Raw genomic sequence first — 12,628 nt, 5'->3', positions numbered from 1 at the left:
CTCACAGAGATAGCTGTGATATTTCTTCCTCAGGTTCGGAGCAGATCTTTTATTTCTGATAAAATCTCACATTTTTCCCACAATATTTAGCCTCTTTGAGGGGTATTTCTTTATCTTCAGTTATATAGCAGATAAATATACATGTACATGTTTTCTAGACAGATGCATATTGAATAAAAGAACATTAGATAGAGCATTATCCTGAAAATATCTTTTGTATAGTTTGATAAATAACATTTTATTAATATTTATTCTTTTTGTGTGTTTGTTTTTGAAACAGAGTCTCACTGTGTTGCCCAAGCTAGAGTACCACGGCGTCAACCTAGTTAACAGCAACCTCAGACTCCTGGGCTCAAGAGCGGGCACAGTCATGAGCCACTGTGCCTGGCCTTATTAATATTTATTCTAATGGAAAGTTATTTCAGTTTTTTATATTTTTGCTATATAAAACTAAAATATGTGTTTTTTTTAACTTTGGCTCAAATTTGACTTCTTTTCCCTTCTCTCTAGTTCATAGCCCGTGATGGATGAGAGAGTCTCAATAGCTGGTATGTTTACCGCTTCATTTACAAGGCAGTCTTCATTAAAAATTATGAATGAGGATATAAAGCCTCTTTGCAGCATCATTAAATAATAGAATCAAATATATTGCTAAAAGATCAGATGTATGATGTCTACACTAAAAGATAGAAAATCATGCAACACAGTTCATAGCCTATGAACACCCCCCATAGCATAACAAAAAAAAAAAAGTGTTTGATTCTGACACTTGTGTTCCTCTCTTCTAACACTAATCTTGCATGTGGCCAAGATATAACACAAAACTAGCCCATCAGTGTTTTCTTTACCAATCCTAATAGTGATTTCAAAAGCGCGTTTCAGCCTGCGATGTTGTGCTGGGAGCTGCTTCCTGGCATAGTCAGCCCTGGCCGTGTATTCCTGCTAACTGTCCCGACTGTGCAAATGGAGCTGTAACATCTGTGATTAGAAGGAATCTCACTGTAAATCATTTGACATGAATAAGCATCCTCATTGTACTTCAGAAAAAGCTTTTTAATTAACAAGGTCTAATAATTTTAAAGACTTAATGAGCAATTATGCTAAAACAAATGATAGCATCACAATGATTCATCATAATTTATTGGGTTATTTCTCAGATGTGATTTCTAATTATAGTGTAGGGAGGATTTTGATTGAGGTTCCACTTTTATCAATATACCCTTTTTCATTACAAAATGAATCTGCCCTCTACTTAATGCTATGAATTCTAACTAATGGAGAGGAGAAAGATAAAGAGATCTTTCATTTATTACATAGCATTAATATTTACATATTTTCTTACACATTAACTTACCCTAAGTACTATGAGATGGGTATTATAATCCATATTTTTTTGCGTGAGGAATCTGAGACTCAGATATGTTCAGAAACTTCTCCAAAGTTTATAAAGATAACAAAAGAATCTGGGTTGAACCCAGACTCAACAGAGTTTAAATTTAATATCCTTTACACTGTATTATATTGTCTCTTTTTTACAACATTTTAGTTGTTCATTGTTACCAAGTCAATGTACACAACTAATATTTTAACTTTCATTTTTATTCCTGCATTATAATAATTTGTAAATTAATATGCACCTCACATTTTCATTTGTTTTGAGGTGATTTTACCTGTTTCAAATAAACAGCTTTGTTTAGTATACGATGTCATCTATTTCTAATTTCTAGGTCATTATAAATGAAGAGCACTTGTTACCAAGAATATCTGCCTATTTGTGCTATTACCACCATTACTGTCTTCACTGCACCCATGACTTCTGCTCATGGCCTGAACAAAGGTGTGTATGGCTTTTTGGAGTTCTCCAGTAACGCCCATGTCTTAGGATCCCCTGAAATCTTCACATTCACTTTTTCTTTCTTCCATCCACTGTAATTAGTTCTCATTGGTTGGGGACTTGTTCTACACAAGCAGATTTAACAATTCAAAGATTTTATAAACACAAGGCAATAGGTATGATAACATAATGAATGGTATTTTCCTTGGAACTCAAAAGCAGAATTTTGCAGTAATTCTTTGCTCAGACTAGCCAATGTCTATGGGTTTTTTCACCATCTCTGTTTTATTCACAATATTATTGTTTGAATAAATTTAATGCATCACCTGAAGGCCCTCAATTCTTCTTGACTTTTTTTGTGGAAGGTTTATATTATAAAAGTAAACTACCAGAAATCCCAAGATACTTAATTGTTGGTAGTAATGACCTATAATAATTGATATTGTAGAATCTGTCCCTATCCTAATTTAAGTCTTTCAAATCATAATCATCTGAGTAATAACCAAGTAAATAAAAGTTTCATTGTTTATTCTACCCTTCAGGGGAACTTACATAATGTCAGTAAAAGCAGATCTGAACCTGGAAGGCAATAAAGAAATAATTGGGCAATAAACATTATTAGAAAAGATTCACTTGCAACCTCATTCACTTCCCCAATGTCAAGCACAAATGTATCAGTTGGGAAATCTAATCTGTTCAGAGAACTAAGGTCATCGCATGGTGTGGGCTCCACGAAAGGCCTCACATTTGATTTTAAATGTACCCATATCCCCATCAGGCTAAAACTCCACAGCTCATATGTGAGAGCAAAGTAACTCAGGTTCTTATTAAACTGACTCAGAACATTTTAAAATGAAAAAAACATTCCAAAAGGAATTAGAAAATGTGCCCTGAAAATGAAAATGGTAAAATAAAAACATTGGTTCTGGTATTTCCAGCAAGTCTAAGAATCAGTCCAAAAGGAAAGCAGCCACAGCCCCGAGGGCTGGAGAGCAGCAACAGTGACCACTCTACCCAGTGCCCACCAGGCAGGGGGAGGGTCAGCCCAGGACAGCAGCAACACTGACCACTCTGCCCAGTGTCCAGCAGGCAGAGGGAAGGTCAGCCCAGGAGAGCAGCAACACTGATCACTCTGCCCAATGCCTGCAGGGCAGAGGGAGGGTCAGCCTAGAAGAGCAGCAACACTGACCACTGCCTGACAGTTGCCCAGTCCCTGCCAGGCAGGAGGAGAGCCCTCTTATCAGCCGTGGCGGGTTAGCCCAGGAGAGCAGCAACATTAACCACTCTGCCTGATGGCTGCCCAGGGTCCCCCGGGCAGGAGGAGGACCCTCTTATCCGTGGAGGGTCAGCCTTTTTGTCCTCTTCCATCTTCAGCTGATTGGATGAGGCCCATCTACACTGGTGAGGACACCTGCTTAGTCTACTAATGCAAATGTTAATCTTATCCAGACACACTTTCACGGACATGGTCACAATAATGTTTGGCCAGATGTCTGGGCAACCTATGACCCAACCAATTTGACACATAAAATTAACCATCACACATACTTTCAAAAACAAATCCTAACTAGTACTTTTCTAACATAGCTTACCAAGACTTGCCTTCCATTTAAGATAGAGCTAATTAACTCATGTCCTAATTAACTATCTTGAAAGTGAACTGAAAATTGATTTGATCTTGTTTTCTTCACATTGATCTTGCTCCTCTCTTGTAATCAAGAATACATTTTAAAGTAATTATAATTTGCCATACACCTATGTACATAAAACTGAGTTTTCAAAATTCTGTTATAGCAAGAAAAAAATTGCAACACATCTTGCTATGTAAGATGGTGGCTACTACAAACCATCCTAGGCTGGTGTCCAAACTCAGCTTTACTCTTGGATCTGGCTCTGGACCCAGATTGTGTACCATTTGTCATTTCCTCGATTCCTTGGTCTTCCCAGCTGTAGATCCTGAAGACCTTACTTAAGATTCTAAAATACGCCATTTCTGAACTCATTTGTTAATTTGTTCAAAATACATTTATTGGGTGCCTTCAATATTCTAGACATTATTCTAGTCTCTGTGGGGGGGGGATGGGAGAGACTTGTGAATACCACAAAGACCCTGCCTATATGAATATCAACTTTCTGGTGGGAAAAGAGGTATATTAAATCAATAGAATATCAAGTGGTGAGCAAAGCAATGGAGAAAAGAAAAAACAGGGGAGAAAAAGATAGTATATCCTGTGTAGAAAAATTTTCAATTTTATTTTATTTTTTTAAGTTGCATTTTAAACATAACGATCAGGGAAACTTCACTGGAAACCTGATGTTTGAGCAAAGATCTAAAAGAAGTAAGGGAGCATGCCATGTGACATCCAAGGGAGGGTCACTCCAGGCAGAGATCACAGCAAGTGCAAAGGCCCCAAGGTTGGCAGACACCTAATGCACTATGGAATAGTCAGTAAGGCAGAAGCTTGATGGGCAAGGGAAATGGTGTAGGGAATGAGGTCAGAAAAACAAAGGGGACCATATTGTGTGGTACCTGATAGAATAAATTAAATTTAAAGATAGTCAAGGTTTTGGAAAAAAGAACTGGAATAAGCATATTTAAGATTTTTTTTTTTTTTGAAACAGAATCTCACTTTGTCACCGTGGGTAGAGTGCCATGGCATCATAGCTCACAACAACCTCAAACTATTGAGCTTAAGTGATCCTCTTGACTCAGCCTTCCAAGAGCTGGAACTACAGGAGTCCACCACAATGCCCAGCTAGTTTTAGAGATGGCATTCTCACTCTTGCTCAGGTTGGTCTTGAACTCCTGAGCTCAGGTGATCCACCTGCCTTGGCCTACCAGAGGGCTGGGATTACAGACACCAGCCACTGCTCCAGCCCCATACTTAAATTTTGAAAGGATTCTATTTGTTGCTATGTTGAGAACAGATTGGTAATAATGGCAACAACAATGGTAACAATGGTAAATATCAGTAAAAATGTTTATATCAGCAAGGAAGCTAAAGGAGTTTAATACAAAGCAATGAGAATAAAAAGGAAATTAAAAGAAAGTATAGCAAAAGTAAAATATGAAATCAGATAGCATAAATTAATCCTACTATATTGGCAATAACAATAAATGTAAATGAGTTGGATTTATCAATTAGCAGACAGAAGATCTCAGATTGGCCAGAAAAAAAAGTTAATGATACATTGGCCACAAGAATCTTTTTTGAGATAAAATGACTTAGAAAAGTCTTAAGAGTTAAATATAAAAATGTTTTTCAAAATTATCAGGCAAATATAAAACAGAAGAAAGTAATGTTAATATCTCATAAAATATACAGAAGGAAAAAAAATGGCACAAAAGCATATTCTGGCAAAACAAATGGTATACTCCTGTTAATACTATTACACCTAAGAAGGGTGCTTCAAAGTATTTCAAGCAACAACTGACATAACCACAGAGAGAAATATGTAAATGAACAATAGTAATCAGAAATTTTACACATTTATCAAAAATTATAGATGAAAGCAACAAAAATATGTAGATAGCAAGAATTTAAACATTATTATGAATAGCCTGGTGCTAATATTCACACAGAGAAAAGGGAAGAGAGAGATCTGTACTTAGCAAAGTCAGACACCCACGATATAGTCTCAAGAGTAGACCTTATACTAAGACAAACAGAAGCAACAATAAAAGCTAAAGTGTTAATATCAGACAGACTATATACTGACCATAATTCAATAAAATTAGAAAACAGAAAGAAAATAGAGTTCAAAAATGTATACATTGGGAAAAACCTAATATTTCTAAAAAAAGATCAAATAGAAAATTCAATACATTCATGTTAGTGATTACAAAAACAATACATGTTAAAATTGAGGGAAGATAGCTAAAAAGAGTAAGATTTTCTTCATCTCCAAAGAACCAATTTTCACCCTTTGCAGATGATAGACCCTGTTGAGAAGGCATATCCTAGATCTGTCTCCCAATTTACAGGATTGCAGGGCACAGAGGGACAAATTAACAACACCACAGGGATGCAATCAGCAAAGCCAGAAAGTGCTTATATGTTATTTTTTCTTTTTGAAGTGGAAGGACAAAACAAGTATATTCTTTGAACATCTACCTATAAAGAAGTAAAACTGATGAGATAGAGAGGACAGCAATAAAAGACATACTCTTCTTAACATTTCTTGTTTTATAGAACTGACTTTACAATCATTAGTTTTCATATTTAAAAGCCAAAATAAATTTTAAAAAACAAATCTTCAAACATGAAATCAAAAGTAAACCAAATGAAACTGTAAGACAAATTATAGAAAAAAAAACTTACTTTGTTAAATAAATATATCAGAAAATATCTGAGGAGGAAAATATAGATCCAAAGAAATTTAAAAGACATCAACAATTGAAGTGTGCAGATCATTTTTAATTACTGATTCAAAAAAAATTAAAGACAATTGGAGAAAATTAATGATATGATATCATTAATTACTGATAAGCTTTTACTTAGCTTTTAATATTTTAGGTACAATAATGACATCGTGGTTACATTTTAAAAAAGGTTCACTATCTTTTGGAGATTCACAGGTAACTGTAGATTAGTGACATGCTGGGACAGGGTACAGAGTGGATTATATTGACCATGCTAGTAACCGCTAAAGCTGGATTCAGGGCACATAGAGATGCTCTATTTTGTTTTCTCATATATATGGTTTATAATTTTCCACTATAAAAACATTGTTTAATGGCTAAGCATTCAACTCAAGAAGCTGGACAAAGAATATCAGCAAATCTGAAAAATGAGGAAGAAAACAGTAGAGGTGAAGGCAGAAGATCAGCAAAACCAAACACGGTTCTTGGAAAAGACAAATATAATAAGACAAGCATACACATAGTGAAATTAAGCAAGAGAAAAGGAGAAAATGCATGTATAAATCAAACTAAATATGAAAAAGTCAAAATAGCCAAAAATAAAGCATAAATTTTGAAAAAGAGCATTAGGAAGAACTATACACTGATAAATTTGAAAACGTAAGTGAAACACGCATTTCTAGAAATGTGTAAAATGCAAAATTGGAGCAAGAAGAAAAGAACTTCAATAGAGCAGCGTTACAGGAACTGAAATGGTAATCAGAAATGGCTCCTTCTAAAAACAAAGAAAACTCAGACTATCTTCACTTGATGGGTAAATTCATCAAATTTTCAAAAATGAATTCAATTTTTTTATTATTATTAAATCATAGCTGTGTACATTAATGCAATCATGGGGCACCATACACTGGTTTTATAGACTGTTTGACACATTTTCATCACACTGGTTAACATAGCCTTCCTGGCATTTTCTTATTGTGTTAAGACATTTATATTCTACATTTAGTAAATTTCACATGTACTGTTGTAAGATGCACCATAGGTGTGATCCACCAATCACCCTCCCTCCGCCCATCCTCCCCCCTCCCTCCCCTCCTTCTCCCTCTTCCCCATATTCTTAGGTTCATATGAAAGCCATAAATTAGTTTCATAGTAGGGCTGAGTACATTGGATACATTTTTTCCATTCTTGAGATACTTTACTAAAAAATATATTTTCCAGCTCCATCCATGTAAACATGAAAGAGGTAAAGTTTCCATCTTTCTTTAAGCCTGCATAATATTCCATGGTGTACATATACCACAATTTATTAATCCATTCATGGATCGATGGGCACTTGGGCTTTTTCCATGACTTAGCAATTATGAATTGCTGCAATAAACATTCTGGTACAAATATCTTTGTTATAATGTGATTTTTGGTCTTCTGGGTATATACCTAGTAGAGGAATTATAGGATTGAATGGCAGATCTATTTTTAGATCTCTAAGTGTTCTCCAAACATCTTTCCAAAAGGAATGTATTAATTTTCATTCCCACCAGCAGTGTAGAAGTGTTCCCTTTTGTCCACATCCACGCCAACATCTCTGGTCTTGGGATTTTGTGATATGGGCTAATCTTACTGGAGTTAGATGATATTTCAAAGTAGTTTTGATTTGCGTTTCTCTGATGATTAAGGATGATGAGCATTTTTTCATATGTGTGAAGGCCGTGTGCTTGTCTTCTTCAGAGAATTTTTCTTTAAGTCCCTTCCCCAGCCTGCAATGGGATCACTTGTTCTTTTCTTGCTAATACGTTTGCGTTCTCTGAGGATTCTAGTTATTAAACCTTTGTTTAACAGGTTAAACCTTTGTTTAACACAACCTGCAAATATCTTCTCCCATTCTGATGGCTGTTTGCTTGCTTTACTTACTGTGTTCTTGGCTGTGCAGAAGCTTTTTAGTTTGATCAGGTTCCAGCAATGTATTTTTGAAGCTGCTTCAATTGCCTGGGGGGGGGGGTCCTCCTCATAAAATACTTACCCAGACTGAATTCTTCAAGAGTTTTCCCTGTACTTTCCTCTACTATTTTTATAGTTTCATGTCTTAAGTTTAATTCTTTAATCCAGTGAGAGTCTATCTTAGTTAATGGCGAAAGGTGTGGGTCCAGTTTCAGTCTTCTACAGGTCGCCAGCCAGTTCACCCAGCACCATTTGTTAAATAGGGAATCTTTTCCCCATTGAATCTTTTTCATTGGTTTGTCAAAGATCAAACAATGGTAAGTAGTCTGTTTCCCCGAAAATAAGACAGTGTCTTATTTTAAGGTGTGCTCCCAAAGATGCACTAGGTCTTATTTTCAGGGGATGTTTTATCTTTCCTGTAAGTAGGTCTTATTTTTGGATGATGTCTTATTTTCGGGAAAACAGGGTAGCCCGGTTAATCTCTTGGTTCTCTATTCTGTTCCATACATCTACCTCTCTGTTTTTGTGCCAGTACCATGCTGTTTTGATCACTATCAATTTATAGTATAGTCTGAGATCTGGTAGCATGATTCCTAATGCTTTGTTTTTATTTATGAGTAATATCTTGGCTATTCGAGTTTTTTTCTGATTCCATATAAAACGAAGTTATTATTTTTTCAAGATCTTCAAAGTATTACAGTGGAACTTTAATAGGGATTGCATTGAAATTATATATTGCTTTGTATAGTATGCACTTTTTAACAATATTGATTCTTCCCAGCCATGAGCATGGTATGTTTTTCCATTTGTTAACATTTTCAGCTATTTCTTTTCTTAGAGTTTCATAGTTCTCTTTATAGAGATCTTTCACGTCCTTTGTTAGGTAAACTCCCAAATATTTCATCTTCTTTGGCACTACTGTGAATGGAATAGAGTCCTTGACTGTTTTTTCACCTTGACTATTGTTGGTATATATAAAGGCTACCGATTTATGAATGTTGATTTTGTAACCTGAGATGCTGCTGTATTCCTTGATCACTTCTAAGAGTTTTGTAGTAGAATCCCAAGTGTTTTCCAGATATACAATCATATCATCTGCGACGAGCGAAAGTTTGATCTCTTCTGACCCTATATGGATACCCTTGATCACCTTTTCTTTCCTAATTGCGATGGCTAAAACTTCCATTATAATGTTAAAGAGCAGTGGAGACAATGGGCAGCCTTGTCTGGTTCCTGATCTGAATGGAAATGATCTCAATTTAACTTCATTCAATACGGTATTGGCTGTGGGTTTGCTGTAGATGGCCTCTATCAGATTAAGAAATGTCCCTTCTATACCAATTTTCTTAAGTGTTCTGATCATGAAGGGATGCTGGGTATTATCAAAAGCCTTTTCTGCATCAATTGAGAAATTATATGGTCTTTGTTTTTTAATTTGTTTATGTGCTGAATTATATTTATAGATTTATGTATATTGAACCAGACATGAGACCCTGAGATAAAACCGACGTGGTCATGATGTATAATTTGTTTGATGTGTTGCTAGATTCTGTTTGTTAGGATCTTATTGAATATTTTTGCATCTATATTCATTAGTGATATTGGTCTATAATTTTCTTTTCTTGTTGGGCTTTTCCTGGCTTGGGGATCAGTGTGATGTTTGCTTCATAGAACGTGTTGGGTAGTCTACGGCCATACCACCCTGAACACACCCGATCTGTCTACTCTCGGAAGCTAAGCAGGGTCGGGCCTGGTTAGTACTTGGATGGGAGAACGTGTTGGGTAGCATTCCTTCTTTTTCTATATTTTGGAACATGTTGAGCAATATAGGTACTAGTTCCTCCTTAAAGGTTTCATAGAATTCTGATGTGAAGCCATCTGCTCCCAGGCTTTTCTTTTTAGGGAGATTTTGTATGGTTGATGCTATTTCAGAAGTTGATATAGGCCCGTTCAACATTTCCACTTGATTCTGTCTAAGTCTTGGAAGGTGACATGCTTCCAAATATTGGTCAACTTCCTTCCAATTTTTATATTCCTGAGAATAAAGTTTCTTATAATATTCATTAAGGATTTTTTAAATTTCTGAGGAGTCCGTTGTTATTTTGTCTTTGAAATAACAAAGACAAAATATGATGAAATTAAAGATTTTACTCTTTTTTTTCCTGGTTAGGTTAGCCAAAGGTTTATCTACTTTATTGACCTTTTCAAAAAACCAACTTTTTGATTTATTTATCTGTTGTATAATGCTTTTGTTTTCAATTTCATCTAATTCTGCTTTAATTTTGGTTATTTCTTTTCTTCTACTGGGTTTGGGGTTGAAATGTTTTTCCTTTTCCAGTTGCTTGAGATGTCCCATGAGGTTGTTAACTTCCTCTCTTTCAGTTCTCTTGAGGAAAGCTTGCAGTGCTATAAATTTCCCTCTTAGGACTGCCTTTGAGGTATCCCAGAGGTTCTGATAATTAGTGTCTTCATTGTCGTTTTGTTTCAAAAATTTGTTAATTTCCTTCTTAATCTCATCTCTGACCCAGCTATCATTCAGCATAAGGTTATTTATCTTCCATGTTTTTGCACGAGTATGCAGATTCCTGTTGTTACTGAGTTCAACTTTTATTTCATGTGGTCTGAGCAGATGCAAGGAATAATTTCTATTCCTTTAAATTTACTGAGGTTAGACTTGTGACCTAAGATGTGATTGATTTTGGAGTATGTTCTGTGGGCTGATGAGAAGTATGTGTATTCAGTTTTTTTGGAATGAAATGTTCTATAGATGTCTGTTGAATCTAAATGTTGGATGGTTAGGTTTAAATCTAAAATTTCTTTGCTCAGCTTCTTATTGGAGGATCTATTCAACACTGCCAAAAAGAGTATTAAAATCTCTGACTATTATGGAGATGGAGGAAATCAAGTTGCTCAGGTCTGTTAGAATTTCTCTTATAAATTGAGGCACATTCTGGTTGGGTGCATAAATATTAATAATTGAAATCTCATCACACTGAGTATTACACTTAACAAATATGAAGTGACTACTCTTATCCTTCCTTACATTTGTTGGTTTAAAGCCGATTGTATCTGCAAATAGAATTGCAATGCCTGTTTTTTTCTGATTTCCATTTGTCTGAAATATAGATGACCATCCCTTCATCCTGAGTCTATATTTATCTTTTAAGATTCTTGTATGCATCAGATATCTGGCCTGAGTTTTTGTATCCAGTCAGCCAACCTGTGCCTCTTTAGAGGACAGTTTAAGCCATTCACATTAATGGAGAATATTGATCAGTCTGGTAAAATTTGGGGTATCAAGTTTTTTGAAAGTCCAGTGGACATTTTTAATCCTTTTACCACTGTGGAAGTTGGAGTTTGATCAAAAGTTTCTGAGTGAGTTTACTTTTGTGGTAGAGTATTGTGCTGGTCATTATGGAAGATAGGTCTGAGAATATCCTGAAGAGCTGGTTTGGTTATGGCAAATTTATTCAACATGTGAATGTCATTAAAGTATTTAATTTCTCCATCATAAATGAAACTCAGTTTAGCTGGATACCGAATCCAGGGTTGAAAGTTATTTTGTTTTAGGAGATTAAAAGTTGATGACTACCCTCTTCTGGCTTGAAAGGTTTCAGCAGAAAGATCTGCAGTCATTCGAATATTCTTCCCTTGCAGGTCATGGTTTTCCTACATCTGGCTGCTTTCAGAATTTTGTCCTTCATATTAACTTTAGTGAAGTTAATTATGATGTGTTTGGGGGATATCTTATTCAGGTTGAAACGTGCAGGTCTGAAACTGTCTGCTATCTGAATTTCAGAATCTCTTGGCATATCTGGAAAATTCTCTTTCATAATTTCATGGAGAAGAGCCTCCGTGCCTTGTGAAGGCACTTCATTGCTTTCAGGGATTCCAATGAGGTGGATATTAGCCTTCTTCGAATAATCCCAGAACTCTCTGAGAGAATGATCTGTTTTGCTCTCCATTTCTCTTCCTCTTTGAGAGTTTGGGAGCATTCAAAAGCTTTGTCTTCAATGTCAGAAATCCTTTCTTCTGCTTGCTCCACTCTGTCACTGAGGGATTCTACTGTATTTTTCAGATCTTTGAGTGCTGCAAATTCTTGCTTCAATGTGTCAAAATCTTTGGTGATCTTGTCTTTAAATTCGTTGAATTCTTGAGACAACTTTTGAATTTCTCCTCAAATTTCCAATTCCCACTTTTCCTCCATCCTATTAATCTTGTTTGCAATCCAAAGTCTGAACATCTTGGCAATCTGTTTATGAATGGAATATTCAGTTACATCTGCCATATCTTTCCTTGGAGGCGGGGGGGGTGGTTTGATCTACTCTGGTTATTCAGGTTACTAGAGTTTTTCCACTGATTTCACCCCATTATTATTTTACACCATTTGATTAGATAAGTGAATAAAGAAACGTTGGGTTCGGGGCTCCAGGAGCAGTGATTAACCAGCCCTTTGCCCAAAAGCTGGTACTGGTATCTGTACCTTTTACCCT

The sequence above is a fragment of the Nycticebus coucang genome, chromosome 6 (genome assembly GCF_027406575.1).
Source record: "Nycticebus coucang isolate mNycCou1 chromosome 6, mNycCou1.pri, whole genome shotgun sequence".
Taxonomy (NCBI): domain Eukaryota; kingdom Metazoa; phylum Chordata; class Mammalia; order Primates; family Lorisidae; genus Nycticebus; species Nycticebus coucang.
The sequence above is the reverse complement of the archived record's forward strand: the minus strand, read 5'-3'. Positions refer to the sequence as shown.